Source organism: Micrasema longulum, unplaced genomic scaffold (assembly GCF_059751315.1).
Source record: "Micrasema longulum isolate JH-2025_06_02 unplaced genomic scaffold, ASM5975131v1 h1tg001298l, whole genome shotgun sequence".
Lineage (NCBI taxonomy): Eukaryota > Metazoa > Arthropoda > Insecta > Trichoptera > Brachycentridae > Micrasema > Micrasema longulum.
This window is the reverse complement of record NW_028278485.1, coordinates 119319-135956: the sequence shown is the minus strand read 5'-3', so window position 1 is coordinate 135956 and position 16638 is coordinate 119319. Positions and strand designations below refer to the sequence as shown.

Sequence of the window (16638 nt, the reverse complement as noted above, 5' to 3'; positions counted from 1 at the left end):
TGTACAAAATAATAGAAAAAAAACACAAATAATTAAAATTTATTCAGGTCAAGAAATGGAATGCCGAAAATTTATTTAATACTACATGGCAATATGTTATTAATAATTTACAGTTATTTTATAATTCAATTCAGTAATTGATTGGTAGTAAAAAAAATACAAAGAAGTAATAATAGTAGCACATCTATGTGGTAGAATCTGTAATTTGATAAACATAATAATAAATAATTATATGCTTCGATTGGCAATGGTTAAAATATATATTTACAAATAATTAAGCACCACTATTAAGTTTAGTCAAAGAAGATATACATATATACGTATATGGATAATAATGAAGACAGCATCGATATTATATATTTATTCCCGAAGCAATCTTTATACAGTGGTCTCTACCCCTCGATAAAATCCAATTATGGATCTTCATCTTAAATATAGACGTTGTTTTGGAGAACTTAATATGATCACCCAAGACGTTTTTTGTACATTGGCGGGCTTATAGCCAAATAGCGATTTCTTCCAACCAACCAATAAAATAATAGTTTTTTTTTTATAATTCAAGTTACAAAACATATTCAATAGAATATAAAGATTAAAAATGCTAAAGATATAAAAAAATCTAATTAAACGTATTTGTTTTTAAATTACCTTAAATCAAAACTTTTACTCAATGGGAAAAAGGAAAAAAGAGGAAACAGGAAAGGAGGAGAGATACAGGGAGAGAAAGGAGATGTTTATTCAGACGTGATTTAAACAGAGATACTGTAGAAACATCTTTGATAGTGGATGGGAGATGATTCCACAGTCGAGCCGCATGGACACTATATGAGTTAGAGAAAAAAGAGGAATTGTGGATGGGTATTAAGATTGAGAATTATTAATTAATTTTGATTAAATTCCATTCATCATAACCATGAACTCAATTTAACCACATTTTTTCCTCTTGTTTAGGAGAGCACTCGCGTAACTCTACAATTTATTTTGAGCGATATATAGGTACCAAAAACTTCAGTACCCTTTGAAATCAATTGAGTAAAATATCGAGACAAACACTGGCAGTAATGATGATGTTCTTCTCATATTTCAACTGTCAAATGAGATAAAACCACAAAAACATTAGGCTTTGTAATGTTAATTAATCTACATTAGGTTACTAGGATTAATAAATTTCGAAAAGTTTGTTTTGCATACTGAATCTTAAATTTAAAAAATAAAATCGTCAGTTTTAGAAATAATAAATATTCAATATGGACGACAGCCATTATGCTTTTTTAGACGAGGAAAATGTATTCATTATTCGTCGTGAGTGTTCATTGTTGATCATGAGAAAAGTGTTAATTTTCTATTCAAATATGAATTTGCCGTAAAAGTAACTATTCGTTTGCACAACTTTTAAAAACATTTTTTAAATAGTTTTTCACACGCGTGATGACATATTTATATTTTGTTCGGTTAGTTTTTTTTTATCGAGTTTAACTGAAATATTTTGATAATTTTATTCAATAAAATTATACTAAAAAAAAAACTCGTTGATAAGTGGTTTGGTATTTGTCACGATAACCGGTTATGAGTACATACACATGTGTATATCGAATTTGCAGGTATATTAAATAACATATAATATGTATGTCAACTGCACAAACCATTATTTACCCGTGAAATAAAGCAGACATGTATTTGTTACAATTGTTTAACAAAAAAGGTTCAAACTAAAGTTGTTTACAATGTAAATGAAAATATTTTTATTATGAAACAAATAATTTGATTTTGAGCGTCTTGTTTGAATTATGTATATGAAACTGTGACGTACCTTCCGCTTTTATTTCCTTTGTAGAAATTCATTTTTCACCTCAAGGACTAGGCGTTTTTTTGAAAACTGCCGAATTGACGAATTCTGTAAAAGTTAAAAAAAAACTTGTAAAATATTTGCGTTGTTATGATTTAGGTAAATATTTCAATTTTGGGGTATTTTCAATGAGTTGTAAATAACTCACTATTAGAAAATGGGAATTAAGGTGGGGAAGGGTGGGGTTCGAACTTCGAATCTCTAATCCGTGAGTCCGCAACACTAACCACGAAACCACAACTCGATTCAAATTTAAAATAACGATATATAGACAATAACATCACTTTTAAGTAAAAAAGAAAATCAAATGATTTTCGTATATCTTTACTACAGATTAACTAAAAAAGCTAAATCCAAAGTCACTTAATAATAATCATCAATGAGGAAGTTCAGAGTCTTTTTTTTATTTGTTAAAGGACTCTTACGTCTTACACTTAGCCAAAAAAAATTTTTTTTTTACTTATCGTAATATCAGCGCTATGATTTTTTTAAGTTTTGTATTTCTGAAACAACTCCGCGTGATACGTCAGAGGTTGTTCCCTGTTAGTTCTTTCCATTGGTTCGTTTACGGTAAACCAACCGGATATCCTTCCAAACTCTCGCATCATTGGTTGGTTCATATGAACCAGTGACGTCAATCAAACTAGTGCGTTTTTATTAAAATATATATATATTTTTCGTACATTTTCAAGAAACTCTGCCGTACAATTTAATGCTCTAATTTTTACCGCGCGCAAGAAAACATGTTTTGTATTCAATTTCCCGTAGGGCTGAAGTTCCTCATTTCTTATCTACATATTGTGGTGAATTGGGTACTGCATTAGTACTTCAATTGAAGTGTATCTTGATCATTTTTGTTTCATGGAAGGTAAGGTGATGATAGTCTTGCGCTTCAGGCAATGTTCAGACAATGAAGTATTGCACTAGAAAACCACACTCAAAGCAGATATTTCAAATCGACATTACCAAAATATCAACCAAATCGACCTCAAACTTAGTGGGCGAACCTGATAACCACTACACTACGAGGGGGATTTTTCCCAACTCGATTTCTCCTATCAGGATTTTGACCTAAAATTAGCCACCGGATTATGGTTCCGTTTCACATACATAACCGTGTATTCTTCACCCGTCCAGATACGGAAAATAAATTAAATTAACTCTTGCGATTAATTTATTATGACGTCACATGAGTCTACATAGAATACAATACTTGATATACATATCTCTCCTTTTAAAATAATAAAGTCGTATGTTGCTATAAAAGGTCAACATTATTCAAAGCTTCTTATACATGATGAAAAAACAATTTTATACACTTGTTAAATTTCTGGATAAAAAAACTTTATTTCATAATATCTTTTGCTTAATGTAACACGACGTATCAGCACCGTTTGCAGAGGGATTTTTTAGCATAGTCTTTTAAGAGTAAAATTATTTCGGGTAACTCCAAAGTACATAAATTTATGAAAAATATTTTCATCTTATTGTTTTGTTGTTCTACAGTATTTGTGAGTTTTTGAGTGATTGAGTTTTTAGTCATATAAATTCAAAACCATGTTTAAGAAACGTCTCTAAATTTTAAAACAGCTAAAAAGAAAATCGTAGATTATAAATAACCCATCCGTAAATTTCGAGAAGACAACTTTGGTTTCGACCGTCCGATAAAATATTCATACACAATACGAGCCAAATTCTATGCACAGTTTTGATACAAAATTATGCTTTGATTAATGTCTCTGTCAAAATTTTACCAAAGTCAAAAGAGTTCTAGGAAAACTTTCTCAGGATCACGAAACAAGAGGAAACACTTCCTTACGCAAAAATAATATAATTATGTAAACCCTAGGCATCCCCCGGAGCCTCGCAAACTTCCGCATTTATTTGAAGAGCATTATTATATAATGTATTATTCAAATAATATTCCCAAAGAGTTTTCGGCAAAATACTCAGTTAGGGACAAACATATTTCAACATTTTAATAGACGTATACAGTTTGATATAAAAATACACAAATGAGTATACTGAAAAAACCTTTATTAATTCCCCAATATGAATATTTATGTATTTATTTAAATCTTCAAGTACAAATAAAAAGTACTTTGGTGGACTTATTGCTGAAAACGAAACCTTCCAGTCGATCAAAAAAACAGACTGATCAAAAGAAGAGTTGGTCACAAACTTGTACTAAAAAATGAAAATGTATTTTTAAAAATAAAATCAATTGAAAACAACAGCTGTTTTTTTACATATTAACTTAAATACATGTACATTAAGTTATAAATATTAAAGGGTGGGGAATGAGGAATCAGATAATGATTTAAGAAGGAGAGAGTAAGAGGAACCAAAGAAAAGGAAAAAAATATATATTTTAAAAAACAATAAAATACAGGGAGGAATATTGTCTTCTTCAAAGTAATCGCCATCGGATATTTTTTTAAATTTTTATTTATTTAAATTTTTCATTGATAAACCCTTACGGGTTACATACATTTAACAAAATATTTTTACTTTTAAAGTTCACATTCTACTGTTAAAAATATTATTTTTAACATCTTTTGTAAAGGTTGTCTGAGCCTTTTGTTTAGTTTTGTCTGATAGTTTATGGTATAATTTCAGTCCATGGTTTATTATACCCGTATGCAGAGACAAATCTTAAGGTGAGGAAGGTACATTCTATTGTCTCCACCTTCGGGTTATTCCCTGCATTTGAAATTAGAATGTACTTTCCTCACCTTAAGTTTTGTCTCTGCATACGGGTATAATACCCGCGATGGTCCTTTTCTCGTTTTAAAAGGTTGTATATGATACTTTTCTGATATTCTCGTATTGTGTTCATGTTTACTACAGTTTTTTTCAAGTTTCAATTCTTCGTCTACAATTACATCAGTGGCTAATTTATGAATAAATTTTAAGGATTCTAGTTTAAGGAGTTCAGTTACATTTAATTGTTTAGTTTTTCAAAAAGTTATTTAGTTGCTGTTAGATAGGGTAGGTCATATACTAACTTTAATATTTTATTTTGCTGTCTTTGTAGTCTGTTTATGAAATTTTGATTTCCTGTTCCCCATAGTAGTTGCATATAACATATTTTAGGTTTTACATAGGCTTCATACATTTTTTTCCCCTTTTTTGTAACAAAGTTTTTGATTAAAAAAAAAGACTCGATAATGCCGCCACTTTGCTAATTAAATTGTTGATATGAATTGTCCAAGACAATTGTCTGTCTATTGTTAGTCCTAAGTATTTAATTTTATAGTATAATACACTTATGCTAAGTTTTTTACGATTCTCGAAACATTTCTTGAACGCACTTTTTGTTGTCCTTCAGTTCCGTCAGCGATTCGGCGTTTATCTCCTCAATGGTCGCAAAACGTCGCCATTTCATAGTCCTCTTCATTTTTGGGAACAGGAAAAAGTCGCAGGGGGGCAAGTCCGGTGAATACGATCTGGTTTTACGTCCAAAAGTCGCGAGCAAGCCGCGAGGCGTGAGCGTCCGTCATTGTCACTCTGGAATAATCTTGAAATTACACCGATCACACCAAAAGTCGTCTTATGACAACAGTTTGTTGTTAAAAACCAACTACGCATCCAAAATGGCCGAAAATTGACAGATTAATAAAATGAGTACCAGTAAAAAGTAAAGAAAATAAACAAATGATTCATCTTATATTGAGGAATTTTGATCAACGTAAATAATTTATATTAAAAATATTGGGTGTTAACATAAGTTGTGTCTGTTTTTTCCAAATTGAAAAAATGAGCACCAAAATAAAATAAAATAGTAAAGGTCGTTCGAAACAAAATTTTCTGCTCCTCAAGATGTTGTATTTGATTTTATGTTACATATAGTATTTTATTTGATTACAAGCCTTCAAAATATAAGGTCAAATAGACGAATGTTAGCATTTTCGACACCACTATCAATCGAGGGAATACAGCTAATATTGATTTTTCTAGATGGCCTAACGATTAAGTGCCCTATGCACCACCGGATGCGGATAAGAGTTTGATGATAATGATGATAAAAACTGACTTAATTGGTGTTTTCAATATATAATCAATATAAGAGTATATTTTATTTCAAATATGGATGACAGCATGTTTTCTGAATAAAATGCAGACATTTTTTTAAATCCCTTCTTAAGGAGGTTCTCCATCTCTGTTCAAATGCCGATAAAATTATGTCATGTCCGTTCACCGAAGTACTCTTCGACGAAATCTACCATCAATCTGTAGTCACATTGTTGCATTACCGGAAGGACAATACAGAATTTAAAGTACACATCCGCACCTTTACTCGTTACTCGATTAGTAAGTGACATTTTATGATGCAATATATTTTAAATTATGCTGAGTAAATTATTTTTAATTATGTTTTATTGATTGACTTCTCGCTATTATGAAAAATATTACTTTATTTTTGTTTTGTTTAACTCGAATATTATTATGAGAGAGCATAATAAAAATAAAAACATTCGAATTTATTTGATATTAACCTGGCATTTGACAAAATAAGCAAATATGTGTTGTATTCTACAGAATACAGACCCACAGGTCATAAGTCCTGTAAACGTCTAGATGACTATTTTCTCTTCTCCAAAATGATCTCTGTTGTTAAAGTATATAAAATTATTTATTCCAGATTCTAAATCCAGAAATAATAAGCTTGGTTGGTGTACAAATGCAATGCCATTATGTGCAAAGGGGTAGAGTGATGAAAAAAAAAGTATTTGGGCATGGGCTTAAGTTGGCAAAAATCACATTTATTTTTTGTTTGATCACCGGGAGTCGAACTCAGAGCCTTCCGTGCGCGAGTTAAATGTCTTAGCCAATAACACCAGAGAGGAAATAAAATTAGATTAGTTAGGAATGGAATAGAGAGGAAGACAGTGGCGAGCCGTGATTTATTTTATAGGTAATCTACAAAAAATAATCATTAATTTGTACTTACAAATGAGTACATAATATAAAAGTAATATAATTATAAATGACTGTTTTTTCTGTGGTTTTGTAAAAGTCAGCTCAAACAACAGTTATTATTAACCGCGCGATATACATAGCTTTAATTTGGTAATGTATCCAAAATAAAACAAGTTTATTGGATTATAATTCTACTTTATTTTTTATAAAATATACAAAGGGTATATTTTATAAAAAATAAAGAAGAATTATAATCCAATAAACTTGTTTTATTTTGGATACATTACCAAATTAAATATGGAATTCTACCAATTGTCTGCATACACAATAAATACATAGCTTTATTCTACACTATTTCAATACAATACTTGTATAAAAGTTTATTAACTAATAAATACCACAATGACATTTAGCAGTAACTGTCAATACTGAAAACGCCACATGTCCTATGTGATACATAATATGTGAACGGTATCATATCAAAGAAAAAAAGTCCTTCTTAAATAATGTTCGAAATACTAGTTTCCCAATAGAGAATCTTCAAATACTATTCGTAATCTGCAAGCTTGCTTTAGTACTAAAAAAGCTGAACTGGGTTAAAGATGTAAAATATAGTGTACTTTTTTGTATGGAGTAATAAGCTGAGTTAATTGGCTAGTTTCATCGTTCACCGAGAACGGGTTGGGCGCACTTCATTTTTTTTTGTAGGAAGATATGAACGGTGGTAGTGATTTATAATAAATAACAATTTATTTATTTATTTTCGCATACACATATTTAGTTAATGACCACTGTCAAAACAAGAAAAGCCTTATACTTTGGTCACATATTCCACAGTGAGAAGTTTGCCCTTCTTCAACTTATTAAGGAAGGAAAGTTAGAGGGCAGGCGGGATATGGGACGGAAAAAAGCATCATGGCTCAGAAATCTCCGACAGTGGTTCGGTGTGCCGGATGCAGCAGCGCTGATTAGACTGGCCCAGGATCGTGATGAATTCAGAACGATGGCCGCCAACCTCCGGTAGGAGCGGCAAGAGAAGAAGAAGAAGAAACATATTTACTAAAAAACATTATTTTTGAAAATCAAATATAATGGTAAGCTGTGCATAATCGCTTATTTGGGTGATTCGCCCCTAGAGAGAGATGATTATGGTTGAATTTGATTCGGTGATCGAATGAAAGAAGACAGCTTGTTATTAGTGACCGACTGAAACAAGAGTTCAGACAAAACCGAACCGGCTTCTGTTCTAGTTTCGGTCGAAAACGAAACTGATTTAAATAAATTAAAAGTCACTCCAAAACGCCAAAAATTAAGCGTTTTTATAGTTAAACCTTACGAGTTCATTTAAATAAGTGATAAATAAAATACACAATGAAATAAAAGGCTTAATTTAATGAGTGAATTTCAGTTGTTTAGGCGCTTTAAAAAATAGATTGAAGATTTTTAATATCACTAACAGATCGGATTAATTTCGACGGTCTTGAATATTTAAGATAGTTTCTCGCTTATTATATTACGTATATTCGCTTCTGCATAAGCCATCCAGCCTATCTTTCTTAAAGATCGACGCTGAATTGATTGAATGTTTTTGATGCAGACATCATAATGTGGAGATTAGATAACAGAGGAATACTCTAGGCGCGGGCGAACAAGGGAACAAGAGAGTTTTAAGGGTAGTAATATTTTTTAAGTCAGTTGTGTTTCTGTCAAGAAAGCTTCAAGGATTTATTGAAGGCGTAAATAAAAAATACACAAACAAGAAATAAATTGTCTGTAAACAATCGTATATTTTTTGTTGTAATTATTTTGATCTAATATTTTTTTATGGTTTCAATTGTAAAAATTCTGGTTAGGATGATTTTTAAAATTCAATTATTGCATCAAAGATGTTGATAGTAATGGCTTCAAACATTTAAAATGTTTGCATTGCTTATTCAGGTGATAACAATTATTTTCAATTTAAACGCCACACAGGTGTTGTAAATCACATGACAAATATTGGTTTGGACGAAAATGCTCCAGAAAATACAATATTGTACATAATACAATATTCGTCGTTGAATTATTGATAGATAATAAAAATAAACGAAAGGAATGAGAAAGTTAAGGAATTTACATAGCTTATGGCCTGTCTTCAGGTGGTTCGGGCGAATACTTAATCAATAATTATTCAACAAAAGTTGTTGAATGACCAAATCTTATTGGTAAAATGTAATTTATCTGCGTCCGTGTGGGGAAGAACAGCTGCAATTATATGTGTGAAATAGAACCAGAATCCTGAACAAGTGTTTTTGACTCGATGGCTACTCTCAGGTAAAAACCATAAAAGAGGAAATCGAGCGGAGGAAAGTCCGCCTTGTAGTGTAGTGGTTGGCGCGGTTGCCAATCATGTTTGAGGTTCCGGGTTCCATTTCTGAGAAGTTTGCTATAAAATATTTGCTTTTAAAGACGGTTTTACGTTAAGTATTTCATTGTTCTTGGACTGGCAACTGAAGCGTAGGGCTAATCACCTTACTTTCGTCTAACAGGTGATCAATATACCCTGAATTTCGTACACCAATGCGGTGCGCTACGCAGCACCGGATGTGATAATGGTTTGATGATGATGATAGTGAATATATAATTTGTAACAACGATTGGTTAGTTGCGAATGTACAATATTAAAAATGTTTTAGTAAGACCAATTATTTTTAGATAAGTACTGGATTTCAATAAGAGTTTATTTGATTAACAGATATTTCAACACTGATGGAAAACCTTTTTGAAAATGGAATATGAAAGTTTAGGCATTAACCTTAGAGTAAATTTGTATTTATCGTACCCAGTAATCTTCACAATTCTCCGTTTTAGAGCCGTCAAAATCGGCAATTATTTTAATTGAGTACATATTCTTACGATAGGTAAAACAAATATTAATGTGAAAAAGGTACATAATATAATTTGTAAATGTAGTTGCTAGCTACCTCACTTTATAGACCCGTTCTGAGATAGCTGGCAATTATTCCCCTGCAATTTTATTCACATGTATTTTGCAAGTGTTTGTTTGTATATTTGTGATTCTTTCACGTCTCAACAGAGCAACCGATTGACATATGAGATACAGAGGTGAGAAGTAAGATAGGATACTTATTTTCAACCCGAACTAAAAAAAAGTACAGTAAAAATACATATATGTCAGCAATGAGCGACATTATTTGAAAATGAGTAGGCGGTAAGGTGGGACGTCAAAAATAATAAATTCAAAATTAATCCTTAAGAGACGCATAGAAATACTTTCTCAATTTTAAAACATCGCATCGGTTTATAAAATATTTAGTTATTTAAAAAAAAAAATGTTTTCTGTGTAACATTCACCATTCTGCTGATGTTTGAACATCCACATTTCCAAAACATTTCTATTTGTTGACTTTTGTTAAGTAAAAGAGCTAAAACCTTCATTGTTGTGGATGAGATTCATCTGGCTGAATTATTTCACCTACTAAGCAACGCCTGAATTTTTCAATATTTTTTTTTATAAAATAAATATTTGCGTTCTTATGATTTACCTAAATATTTCAATTTTGATGGTCATTTTCAATGAGTTGTAAATAACTCACTAATAGAAAAGAGAAATCAAGTTGAGGTAGAGTGGGGTTCGAACCTCGGACCTCTGATCTATGAGTCCGCAACACTAGCCAAGGGACCACGACCCGATTGAAAAAATATTAATTATCAAATTATTCCTTAAATTTATTCTTTTCATTCCGGTTAGTAATGAGCAATATTTTTAATATGACCAAATATTGTTGATTCAGAAACAATTTTATTAAATTGATTAAATTACTTAAAAATTAAAACAATGTTCAACAATATATAAATTAATTATACTTAATTATTCTTGATTTATACATGTATTTTGTACTTATGTGGAATCTTTTGGCCCCTATGGGCGTGAACAAATACATAGTTGTCTGTTAGTTTACTAAGGTGACAATTATGTCACCTAAAGAAATAGCTTGTAACTACTTTATCTTGGAAATGAAGAGCAAAAAATCGTTGATATTTTATCTTGGAAACATATCTTTGAAACAACTTTATCTTGGAAAACACCGCGCCTCGCCGGTTACCTCACGTGTTGAAGTGTGACCTTGATATGAGAAAATTATGATTGTTCACCCCTTCTAGCACAAGGGGAGAATAATTCACCCCTAACCTTTCCTGCTTCCCTGTCCAACTGTCTAGACAGGGGAGATATAACACAGGGGTGGTTTCTGGCAACAGGGGCTGCCAAACTAAATTAGGATATCAACAGATGATCAATAAATTTCGCGACATATTTTTATTCGATTTCAAATTATTTCGAAAGAGATTATCAAATGAAAAATACACGCTTTTTACTATTCTTACCTTTACATTATTTATTTTTCTGAGAGCTTTATCCGATTCCCTCCATACATATGCATTTATGTGCTCATTTAGATAAAATATTTTTCAATTACATAATAACTTATATTTAAATGTCAAGCACATAAACCTCTCCTTACACGACCCCATGTTCTATGCATTCCTTTCCTCATCATATGAAGAAACATTTCCTTTCTCTTCCTTAATCTCTCCTTCTTTCCTCTTTCCTCTTTTTTCCCTTTTCCCATTGAGTAATAGTATTGATTTAAGGTAATTTATAAAACAATACGTTTATTTATATTTTTATATATATTAAGCTTTTTTATCATTTTATATTAAATATGTTTTGTAACTTGAATTATAAAAATTAAAACTATTATTTTATTGGTTGGTTGGAAGAAATTGCTATTTGGCAATAAGCCCGACAATGTACAAATAATATTATGTACAAAAAGTTAAATAAATAAATGAAAATAAATATATAATGTGTATAACGAAAGTATTTTTTTAAATAAATTTATATGTGCAAGCTCTATCTGCCCACTAAACATTATATTTACATTTATATACAAAAACATTAAAGTGAAAATATTTACAAAATTTAGGCTAGAAGATATTTATTTTACCCGTAAGTCTACCACAGTGTACTTAAAGTTTAAATAAATAAATATATAATTGCACGAAGTTCTGAATTGGAGGATAGGGTAGATCCTATAATTAAAATCTACATTTAATAATTGCGCAGTAAAAAAATATCATCAAAGTTTTTATCAAAAAACCTTGAGTGTATCTATCTAATTTGGTTGGCACTTAAAGAATTTAGTGTAAATACGAGTACAGCCGAATATATTTTTAAAAAAGCATCTATTAAATACAAGTTCTTAAAGAGCAAAAAATCCATATTTTATAAAATTGATTGAATTGAATTGAAAAAGATTTCAACATAATTTAAGTGTGCATTATGCAACTCAAGTGCAGGACAAAATCATCATTCCTTCAAGGGAATGTTTAAAATAAAATATACGAGTATTTAAAGCCAAACCAAAAAAGAATATATTACCCACTCCATCCTAACTACCATACATCGATTTTTGCTATAACATATATTAAATTTTGAACTCTTTAAAAATTTTAATTAAAAAAATCTTTAAAAATCTTATTTTAAAAAATGTATTAAAAATTGTAAAACGAACTTCCTCATTAAATATGAGCATGTTGCTCTGTTAGATACGAAACACCCTTTAGAATAACATTAAAAAAAAATAAAATGAAATATATTTTAGCGTCCTTTATTAATTTATCAAAATATTTCAATTTCGGTGGCCATTTTCAAGGAGTTGTAAATAACTATTAGAAAATGGAAATCAAGTTGGAGTAGAGTGAAATTTGAACCTCAGATCCCTGATCCGTGAGTCTACAACACTACTAGCCACGGGACCACAACCCGATTCTATAATATAACATGTTGAGTAAACAGGTACAATATTTTTTAAAAATTGAATAAAAATCTGGTTTACTCTTATATAACTGTAGGTATATGTGATAATATCATTAACTTTTGTGTTTCTTAATTAGCTTTGTAATTGTACAAATTATTTTTAATTATTAGAATGTTTTATTTCAAGCAATTGTTTTATTTGTTTGTAAAATACATTTGTAACTCATATAGGTAGTAATAAATGTATTTTAAAAACAAATAAAATAATGTTTTGAAATAAAACATTCTAAAAATTAAAAATAATTTCTACAATTTATAATGTAGGTGGTACTGACTAAAATATTTATGTGATAGGCTTAAATATTATTCATAATTATAATGTTATTTATATTTATATTGATTATTGGGGATTTGAATAAGTTTTCGCTGTTTTTCTAGAAGTAGAAAAGACAAATAATATAAATTTATTAGTATGGTTGCTAATTATTTCCCTAGGTATAATTTGTTCTGAGATAGCAAGCAATTATTCCTCTACGCGTGGAAATAAATAAATAAAACGTAGTGCATTTAAATTCCACATAAATACTCTTTCTGTGCTACGAAATTTGACAAGTTTAAGGCAAGAATAGTTGATTATAACATGACGGATTATACTGTCATTTTAAGCCTAATGGTGGAGCTTCACGATGAAGTTGGCTGTAGCATTGTTTGATTTTAAAAGTACTAAAATAACACCATCTGGCGGGAAACAGCGAAAACTTATTATTATTTATTATTTTTCAACTTTATTATTAATTTTTAATCATACGCCGACTTGAGTATACTTATTTTTCAATCAGACAATAGGATATTTGTATAAGTTGCGATTAACGTTAAAAATATAATGTATATTTAGTGTGGATTTTAACGATTCTAAATGATATAGCTATCAATGTATTCAAAACAAGTTTTCATTTATAATTTTCGGGTTTGAAAATGAGCACATACAAAACCGCTCGCAGTTGGCATCACTTTTGACGTCACGCGTTATGACCGCCTACTGGGTTTCTAATAAACACTGCGTACAAGTTTGGCGCCAAAACGTCATACGTGCCGTTCGTTCCACAGGGCACAAAACGTCTCGTTTTCAGGTAATTCAAAATATGCATATTTTAAACCTTTGTAAAAAAAAATATCCGAGGTCGCACGAAAAAAATTATATTAATACCGTTACCGTTGTAATTTGTTGCTTATTTAAAAATAAAAATATTAAAAAAAACTTTAAAATCCCTATTGTTTTGCCTCATTAAGACAAAGCCCGGTCTGATTAAAATAATAGTATGCTGAAATCAGTGTTCGATTTAATATTAAGATTATATAATCTACAAAATTAACTTTGTCAATAAATATTTTTCTATTGATTAAAAACATAAAAAACAAAAATAACGTTTTTAAATTAGAAAAAGAGTTTTTTTAAATGATTACATTTGAAAACGCCGATAGTTGGTATGCCACAAAAAACAATAAATTAATTAACAAATTACAACAGAGATGGAGAATACCTTAAATAAGGGAAAATTGAAGTCTAGGCATTTACAGGGCTTATGACCAGTCATTGGCTGGTTTAAGTGGCCACTTTACACACTGTGCAAAATTCACCATTTTGCCTATATTTGAACATCCATATTTCTTCAATTTTTCCATTTGTTGATTTTAGTGAAGTTGAAGTGAATGGAAGAATTGAAAACCAGCCAATGATAGGTCATAAGCCCTGTAAATGCCTAGACTTCCATATTCCCTTATTTAAGGTATTCTCCATCACTGTTTCAATTCTTTAATTTTAATGACTCTCGAGGGGGTGAAATCCAGTCTTTTGTCTACGAACATTTGGACAAACTCAAATATTGTAATAAATTTATTTATGAAAATGATTTTATTTCATTCAGATAAAAAGTTGTAATTATAAAAAAAGGAAGGGAAATATTAAAACAACAATGAATTACAATGAAACAAATATTTGATTTTGATATTAGCAATTACTCAGAGTTCTAGAATTGGAAGGATCGGTTGAATGGACAATTTAAAGCGGTTTGTGACCACTTGTGCCATTGAAAGTTTTGAGGCGCCTTTGTATTTCCTAGGGCCCATAATTTTAAATGTAAATTTTGTGAAAACCGAGGAGATTCCCACCCCTAGTCCCTAGAGCTGGTGGCGGAATAATGATTGGAGCAAAGGAAATGTATTCCGGATCGTGGAAGAGTTTTCAAAGTGGGAAAACTCTTCAGCAAGAAGTGGAAAAATCCACGACAAATATTCCGGTCTCAAAGGGTCTATTGTCAACTAACTGGGTTTCATTTTTCGATTTTCAGATTATTTAAGCGCAAACTTCTATAGGCGCATCGAGTTATACGTTTTTTTTGGCAGTTAATGAGTCTGATCCGCCACGCTTTAGAGTGAAACGCTATTCGGCTAAATTCGGAGAAACCGTACGGCAGTGAATCTATTTGATCCGCCACGCATTGAGGTAAAATTTTTATTTCTTATTTTATTTTATTTTATTAACATAAACGGCAAATCTGCCTTTTACAAAAAATTATTATACTAACATATTTGGCTTAATTTATATTTTTTTTAAAAACAAAGATTTCCTTTTACCCAAGATTCATTTAAAAAAATTAAACTTAAAAATTATACAATATTTATAAAAAAAATTAACCTGAAAATTATACAACATATTCAGTAGAAAGTTTAAACAATTCAAGAATAAATGTAAAAAACAAATTAAATAATATAATATTTAAAAGTAATATAACAAGAAAATCATAAATACTGTTTTATACAGCTGGGCAAAGTGATCAAAAAATTGTATATATTATGAAATGCATAAATAAATAAAAATAATTACCATTCACCATCTTTGAAAAAGTTTAAAAGGTTTGTTCTATAGGAAAAATACCATACACCAAATATATCAGATACGTGGGAATAACTATTGCCAAGTTCATGAAGTCTGTTTAATACGGCATTACAAGTATACACTGCCCGTGAATTTTTGCTACAAAACGGTGGCACCTATCAAGTCATTCTTCCAGGCACCCCGAAGTTGACGAGAGATGATAGTTCAGAGCAATCGCGTATTGAATTTACAATTTTGAATAAATTTAAAAGGTCTATAATTTATCTTCTATCGTTAAGTTTTAACAAATTTAATGTTTTTAGTAAAAAATCGTAATTTGAAAATTCATGACAGATTATAAGTTTAAAACTTATATCCGGTGAGAATTGTTTTTTTTACTCTTTCAAGAGAATTTTGGTGACAGTTGTAGTAAGGAGTCCATATTGTAGAGTTATACTACAACTGGCTTCTCACTAATGAAGTATACATTAAATAAGTATTTATTTAAAAAAAAGAAAATAAGAAACGGGTTTTGGTTCCGCGTGGTAGGATTCTTCGTATCAGTGATAAAAATGTTTAAACCCCGCTCTGCAAGGGTTTATTAATTCTGTGTCTTATGCCTAAAAGGGCTAATATCGGAATTTTTTTTTTTTCTGGCCAACATTTTGTACAGGGTTAATGTCAGTTAAAAAAATAGGATATTGAAACAATTTATGTACACGAACATATGTGGTAGTGTTTTTAAAAATTTAATGTAGTTTCAAACACCTCAAACGGTTTATTTTAACGTCACAAAATATGTGTAAAATTACGCCGCGATAATGTTGTGATTTACGATATTGGCCCTTTTAGACCAAAGCCACAGAATTATTTAAGTTTTTAAATGAAAATGATTCCATTATGAAAATATTTGGGTAAAATAATAATAATAATAAGAACGCAAATGTGTCTTCAAATATAAAAATAGCAATTTCATAGCCTGAACGTACGTGACGTTAAGTGGTCAAAGTTTACCCAAGTAAACCTAAACGGGCAAAGTTAGTCTTACTTAGCCTTACCTTAATGGATAAAGTTATAAAATGAACTAAAATAGGTCAAAGTTGGCTTGTAAAGCTGGTTTTGTGTACGCCTTAAGGTAATCGTGATGCTCCAAAACTAAGGAATCCCGTCCCG

At 30.3% G+C, this 16638-nt stretch overlaps 1 protein-coding gene and 1 long non-coding RNA gene across 3 annotated transcripts in view; one reads left to right on the top strand and one right to left on the bottom strand.

Moving 5' to 3' along the window:
- Nucleotides 1-16638, top strand: part of yellow-b (L-dopachrome tautomerase yellow-b) — a 75907-nt gene that overhangs the window by 1313 nt on the left and 57956 nt on the right. The window contains exon 2 of one of the 2 annotated variants that reach the window (XM_088234892.1): nucleotides 14939-15093. The exons of the other annotated variant lie outside the window; for it this stretch is intronic. The gene's annotated coding sequence lies outside the window, so the exon portion shown is untranslated. The remainder of the gene's footprint in view (nucleotides 1-14938; nucleotides 15094-16638) is intronic. 2 annotated transcript variants of the gene reach the window in all.
- Nucleotides 5739-8855, bottom strand: LOC148276008 (uncharacterized). The gene is made up of 3 exons (XR_015823879.1): nucleotides 7105-8855; nucleotides 6422-6909; nucleotides 5739-6382 (listed from the first exon to the last, which is right to left on the bottom strand). It is a non-coding gene; the product is annotated as an uncharacterized LOC148276008 (long non-coding RNA).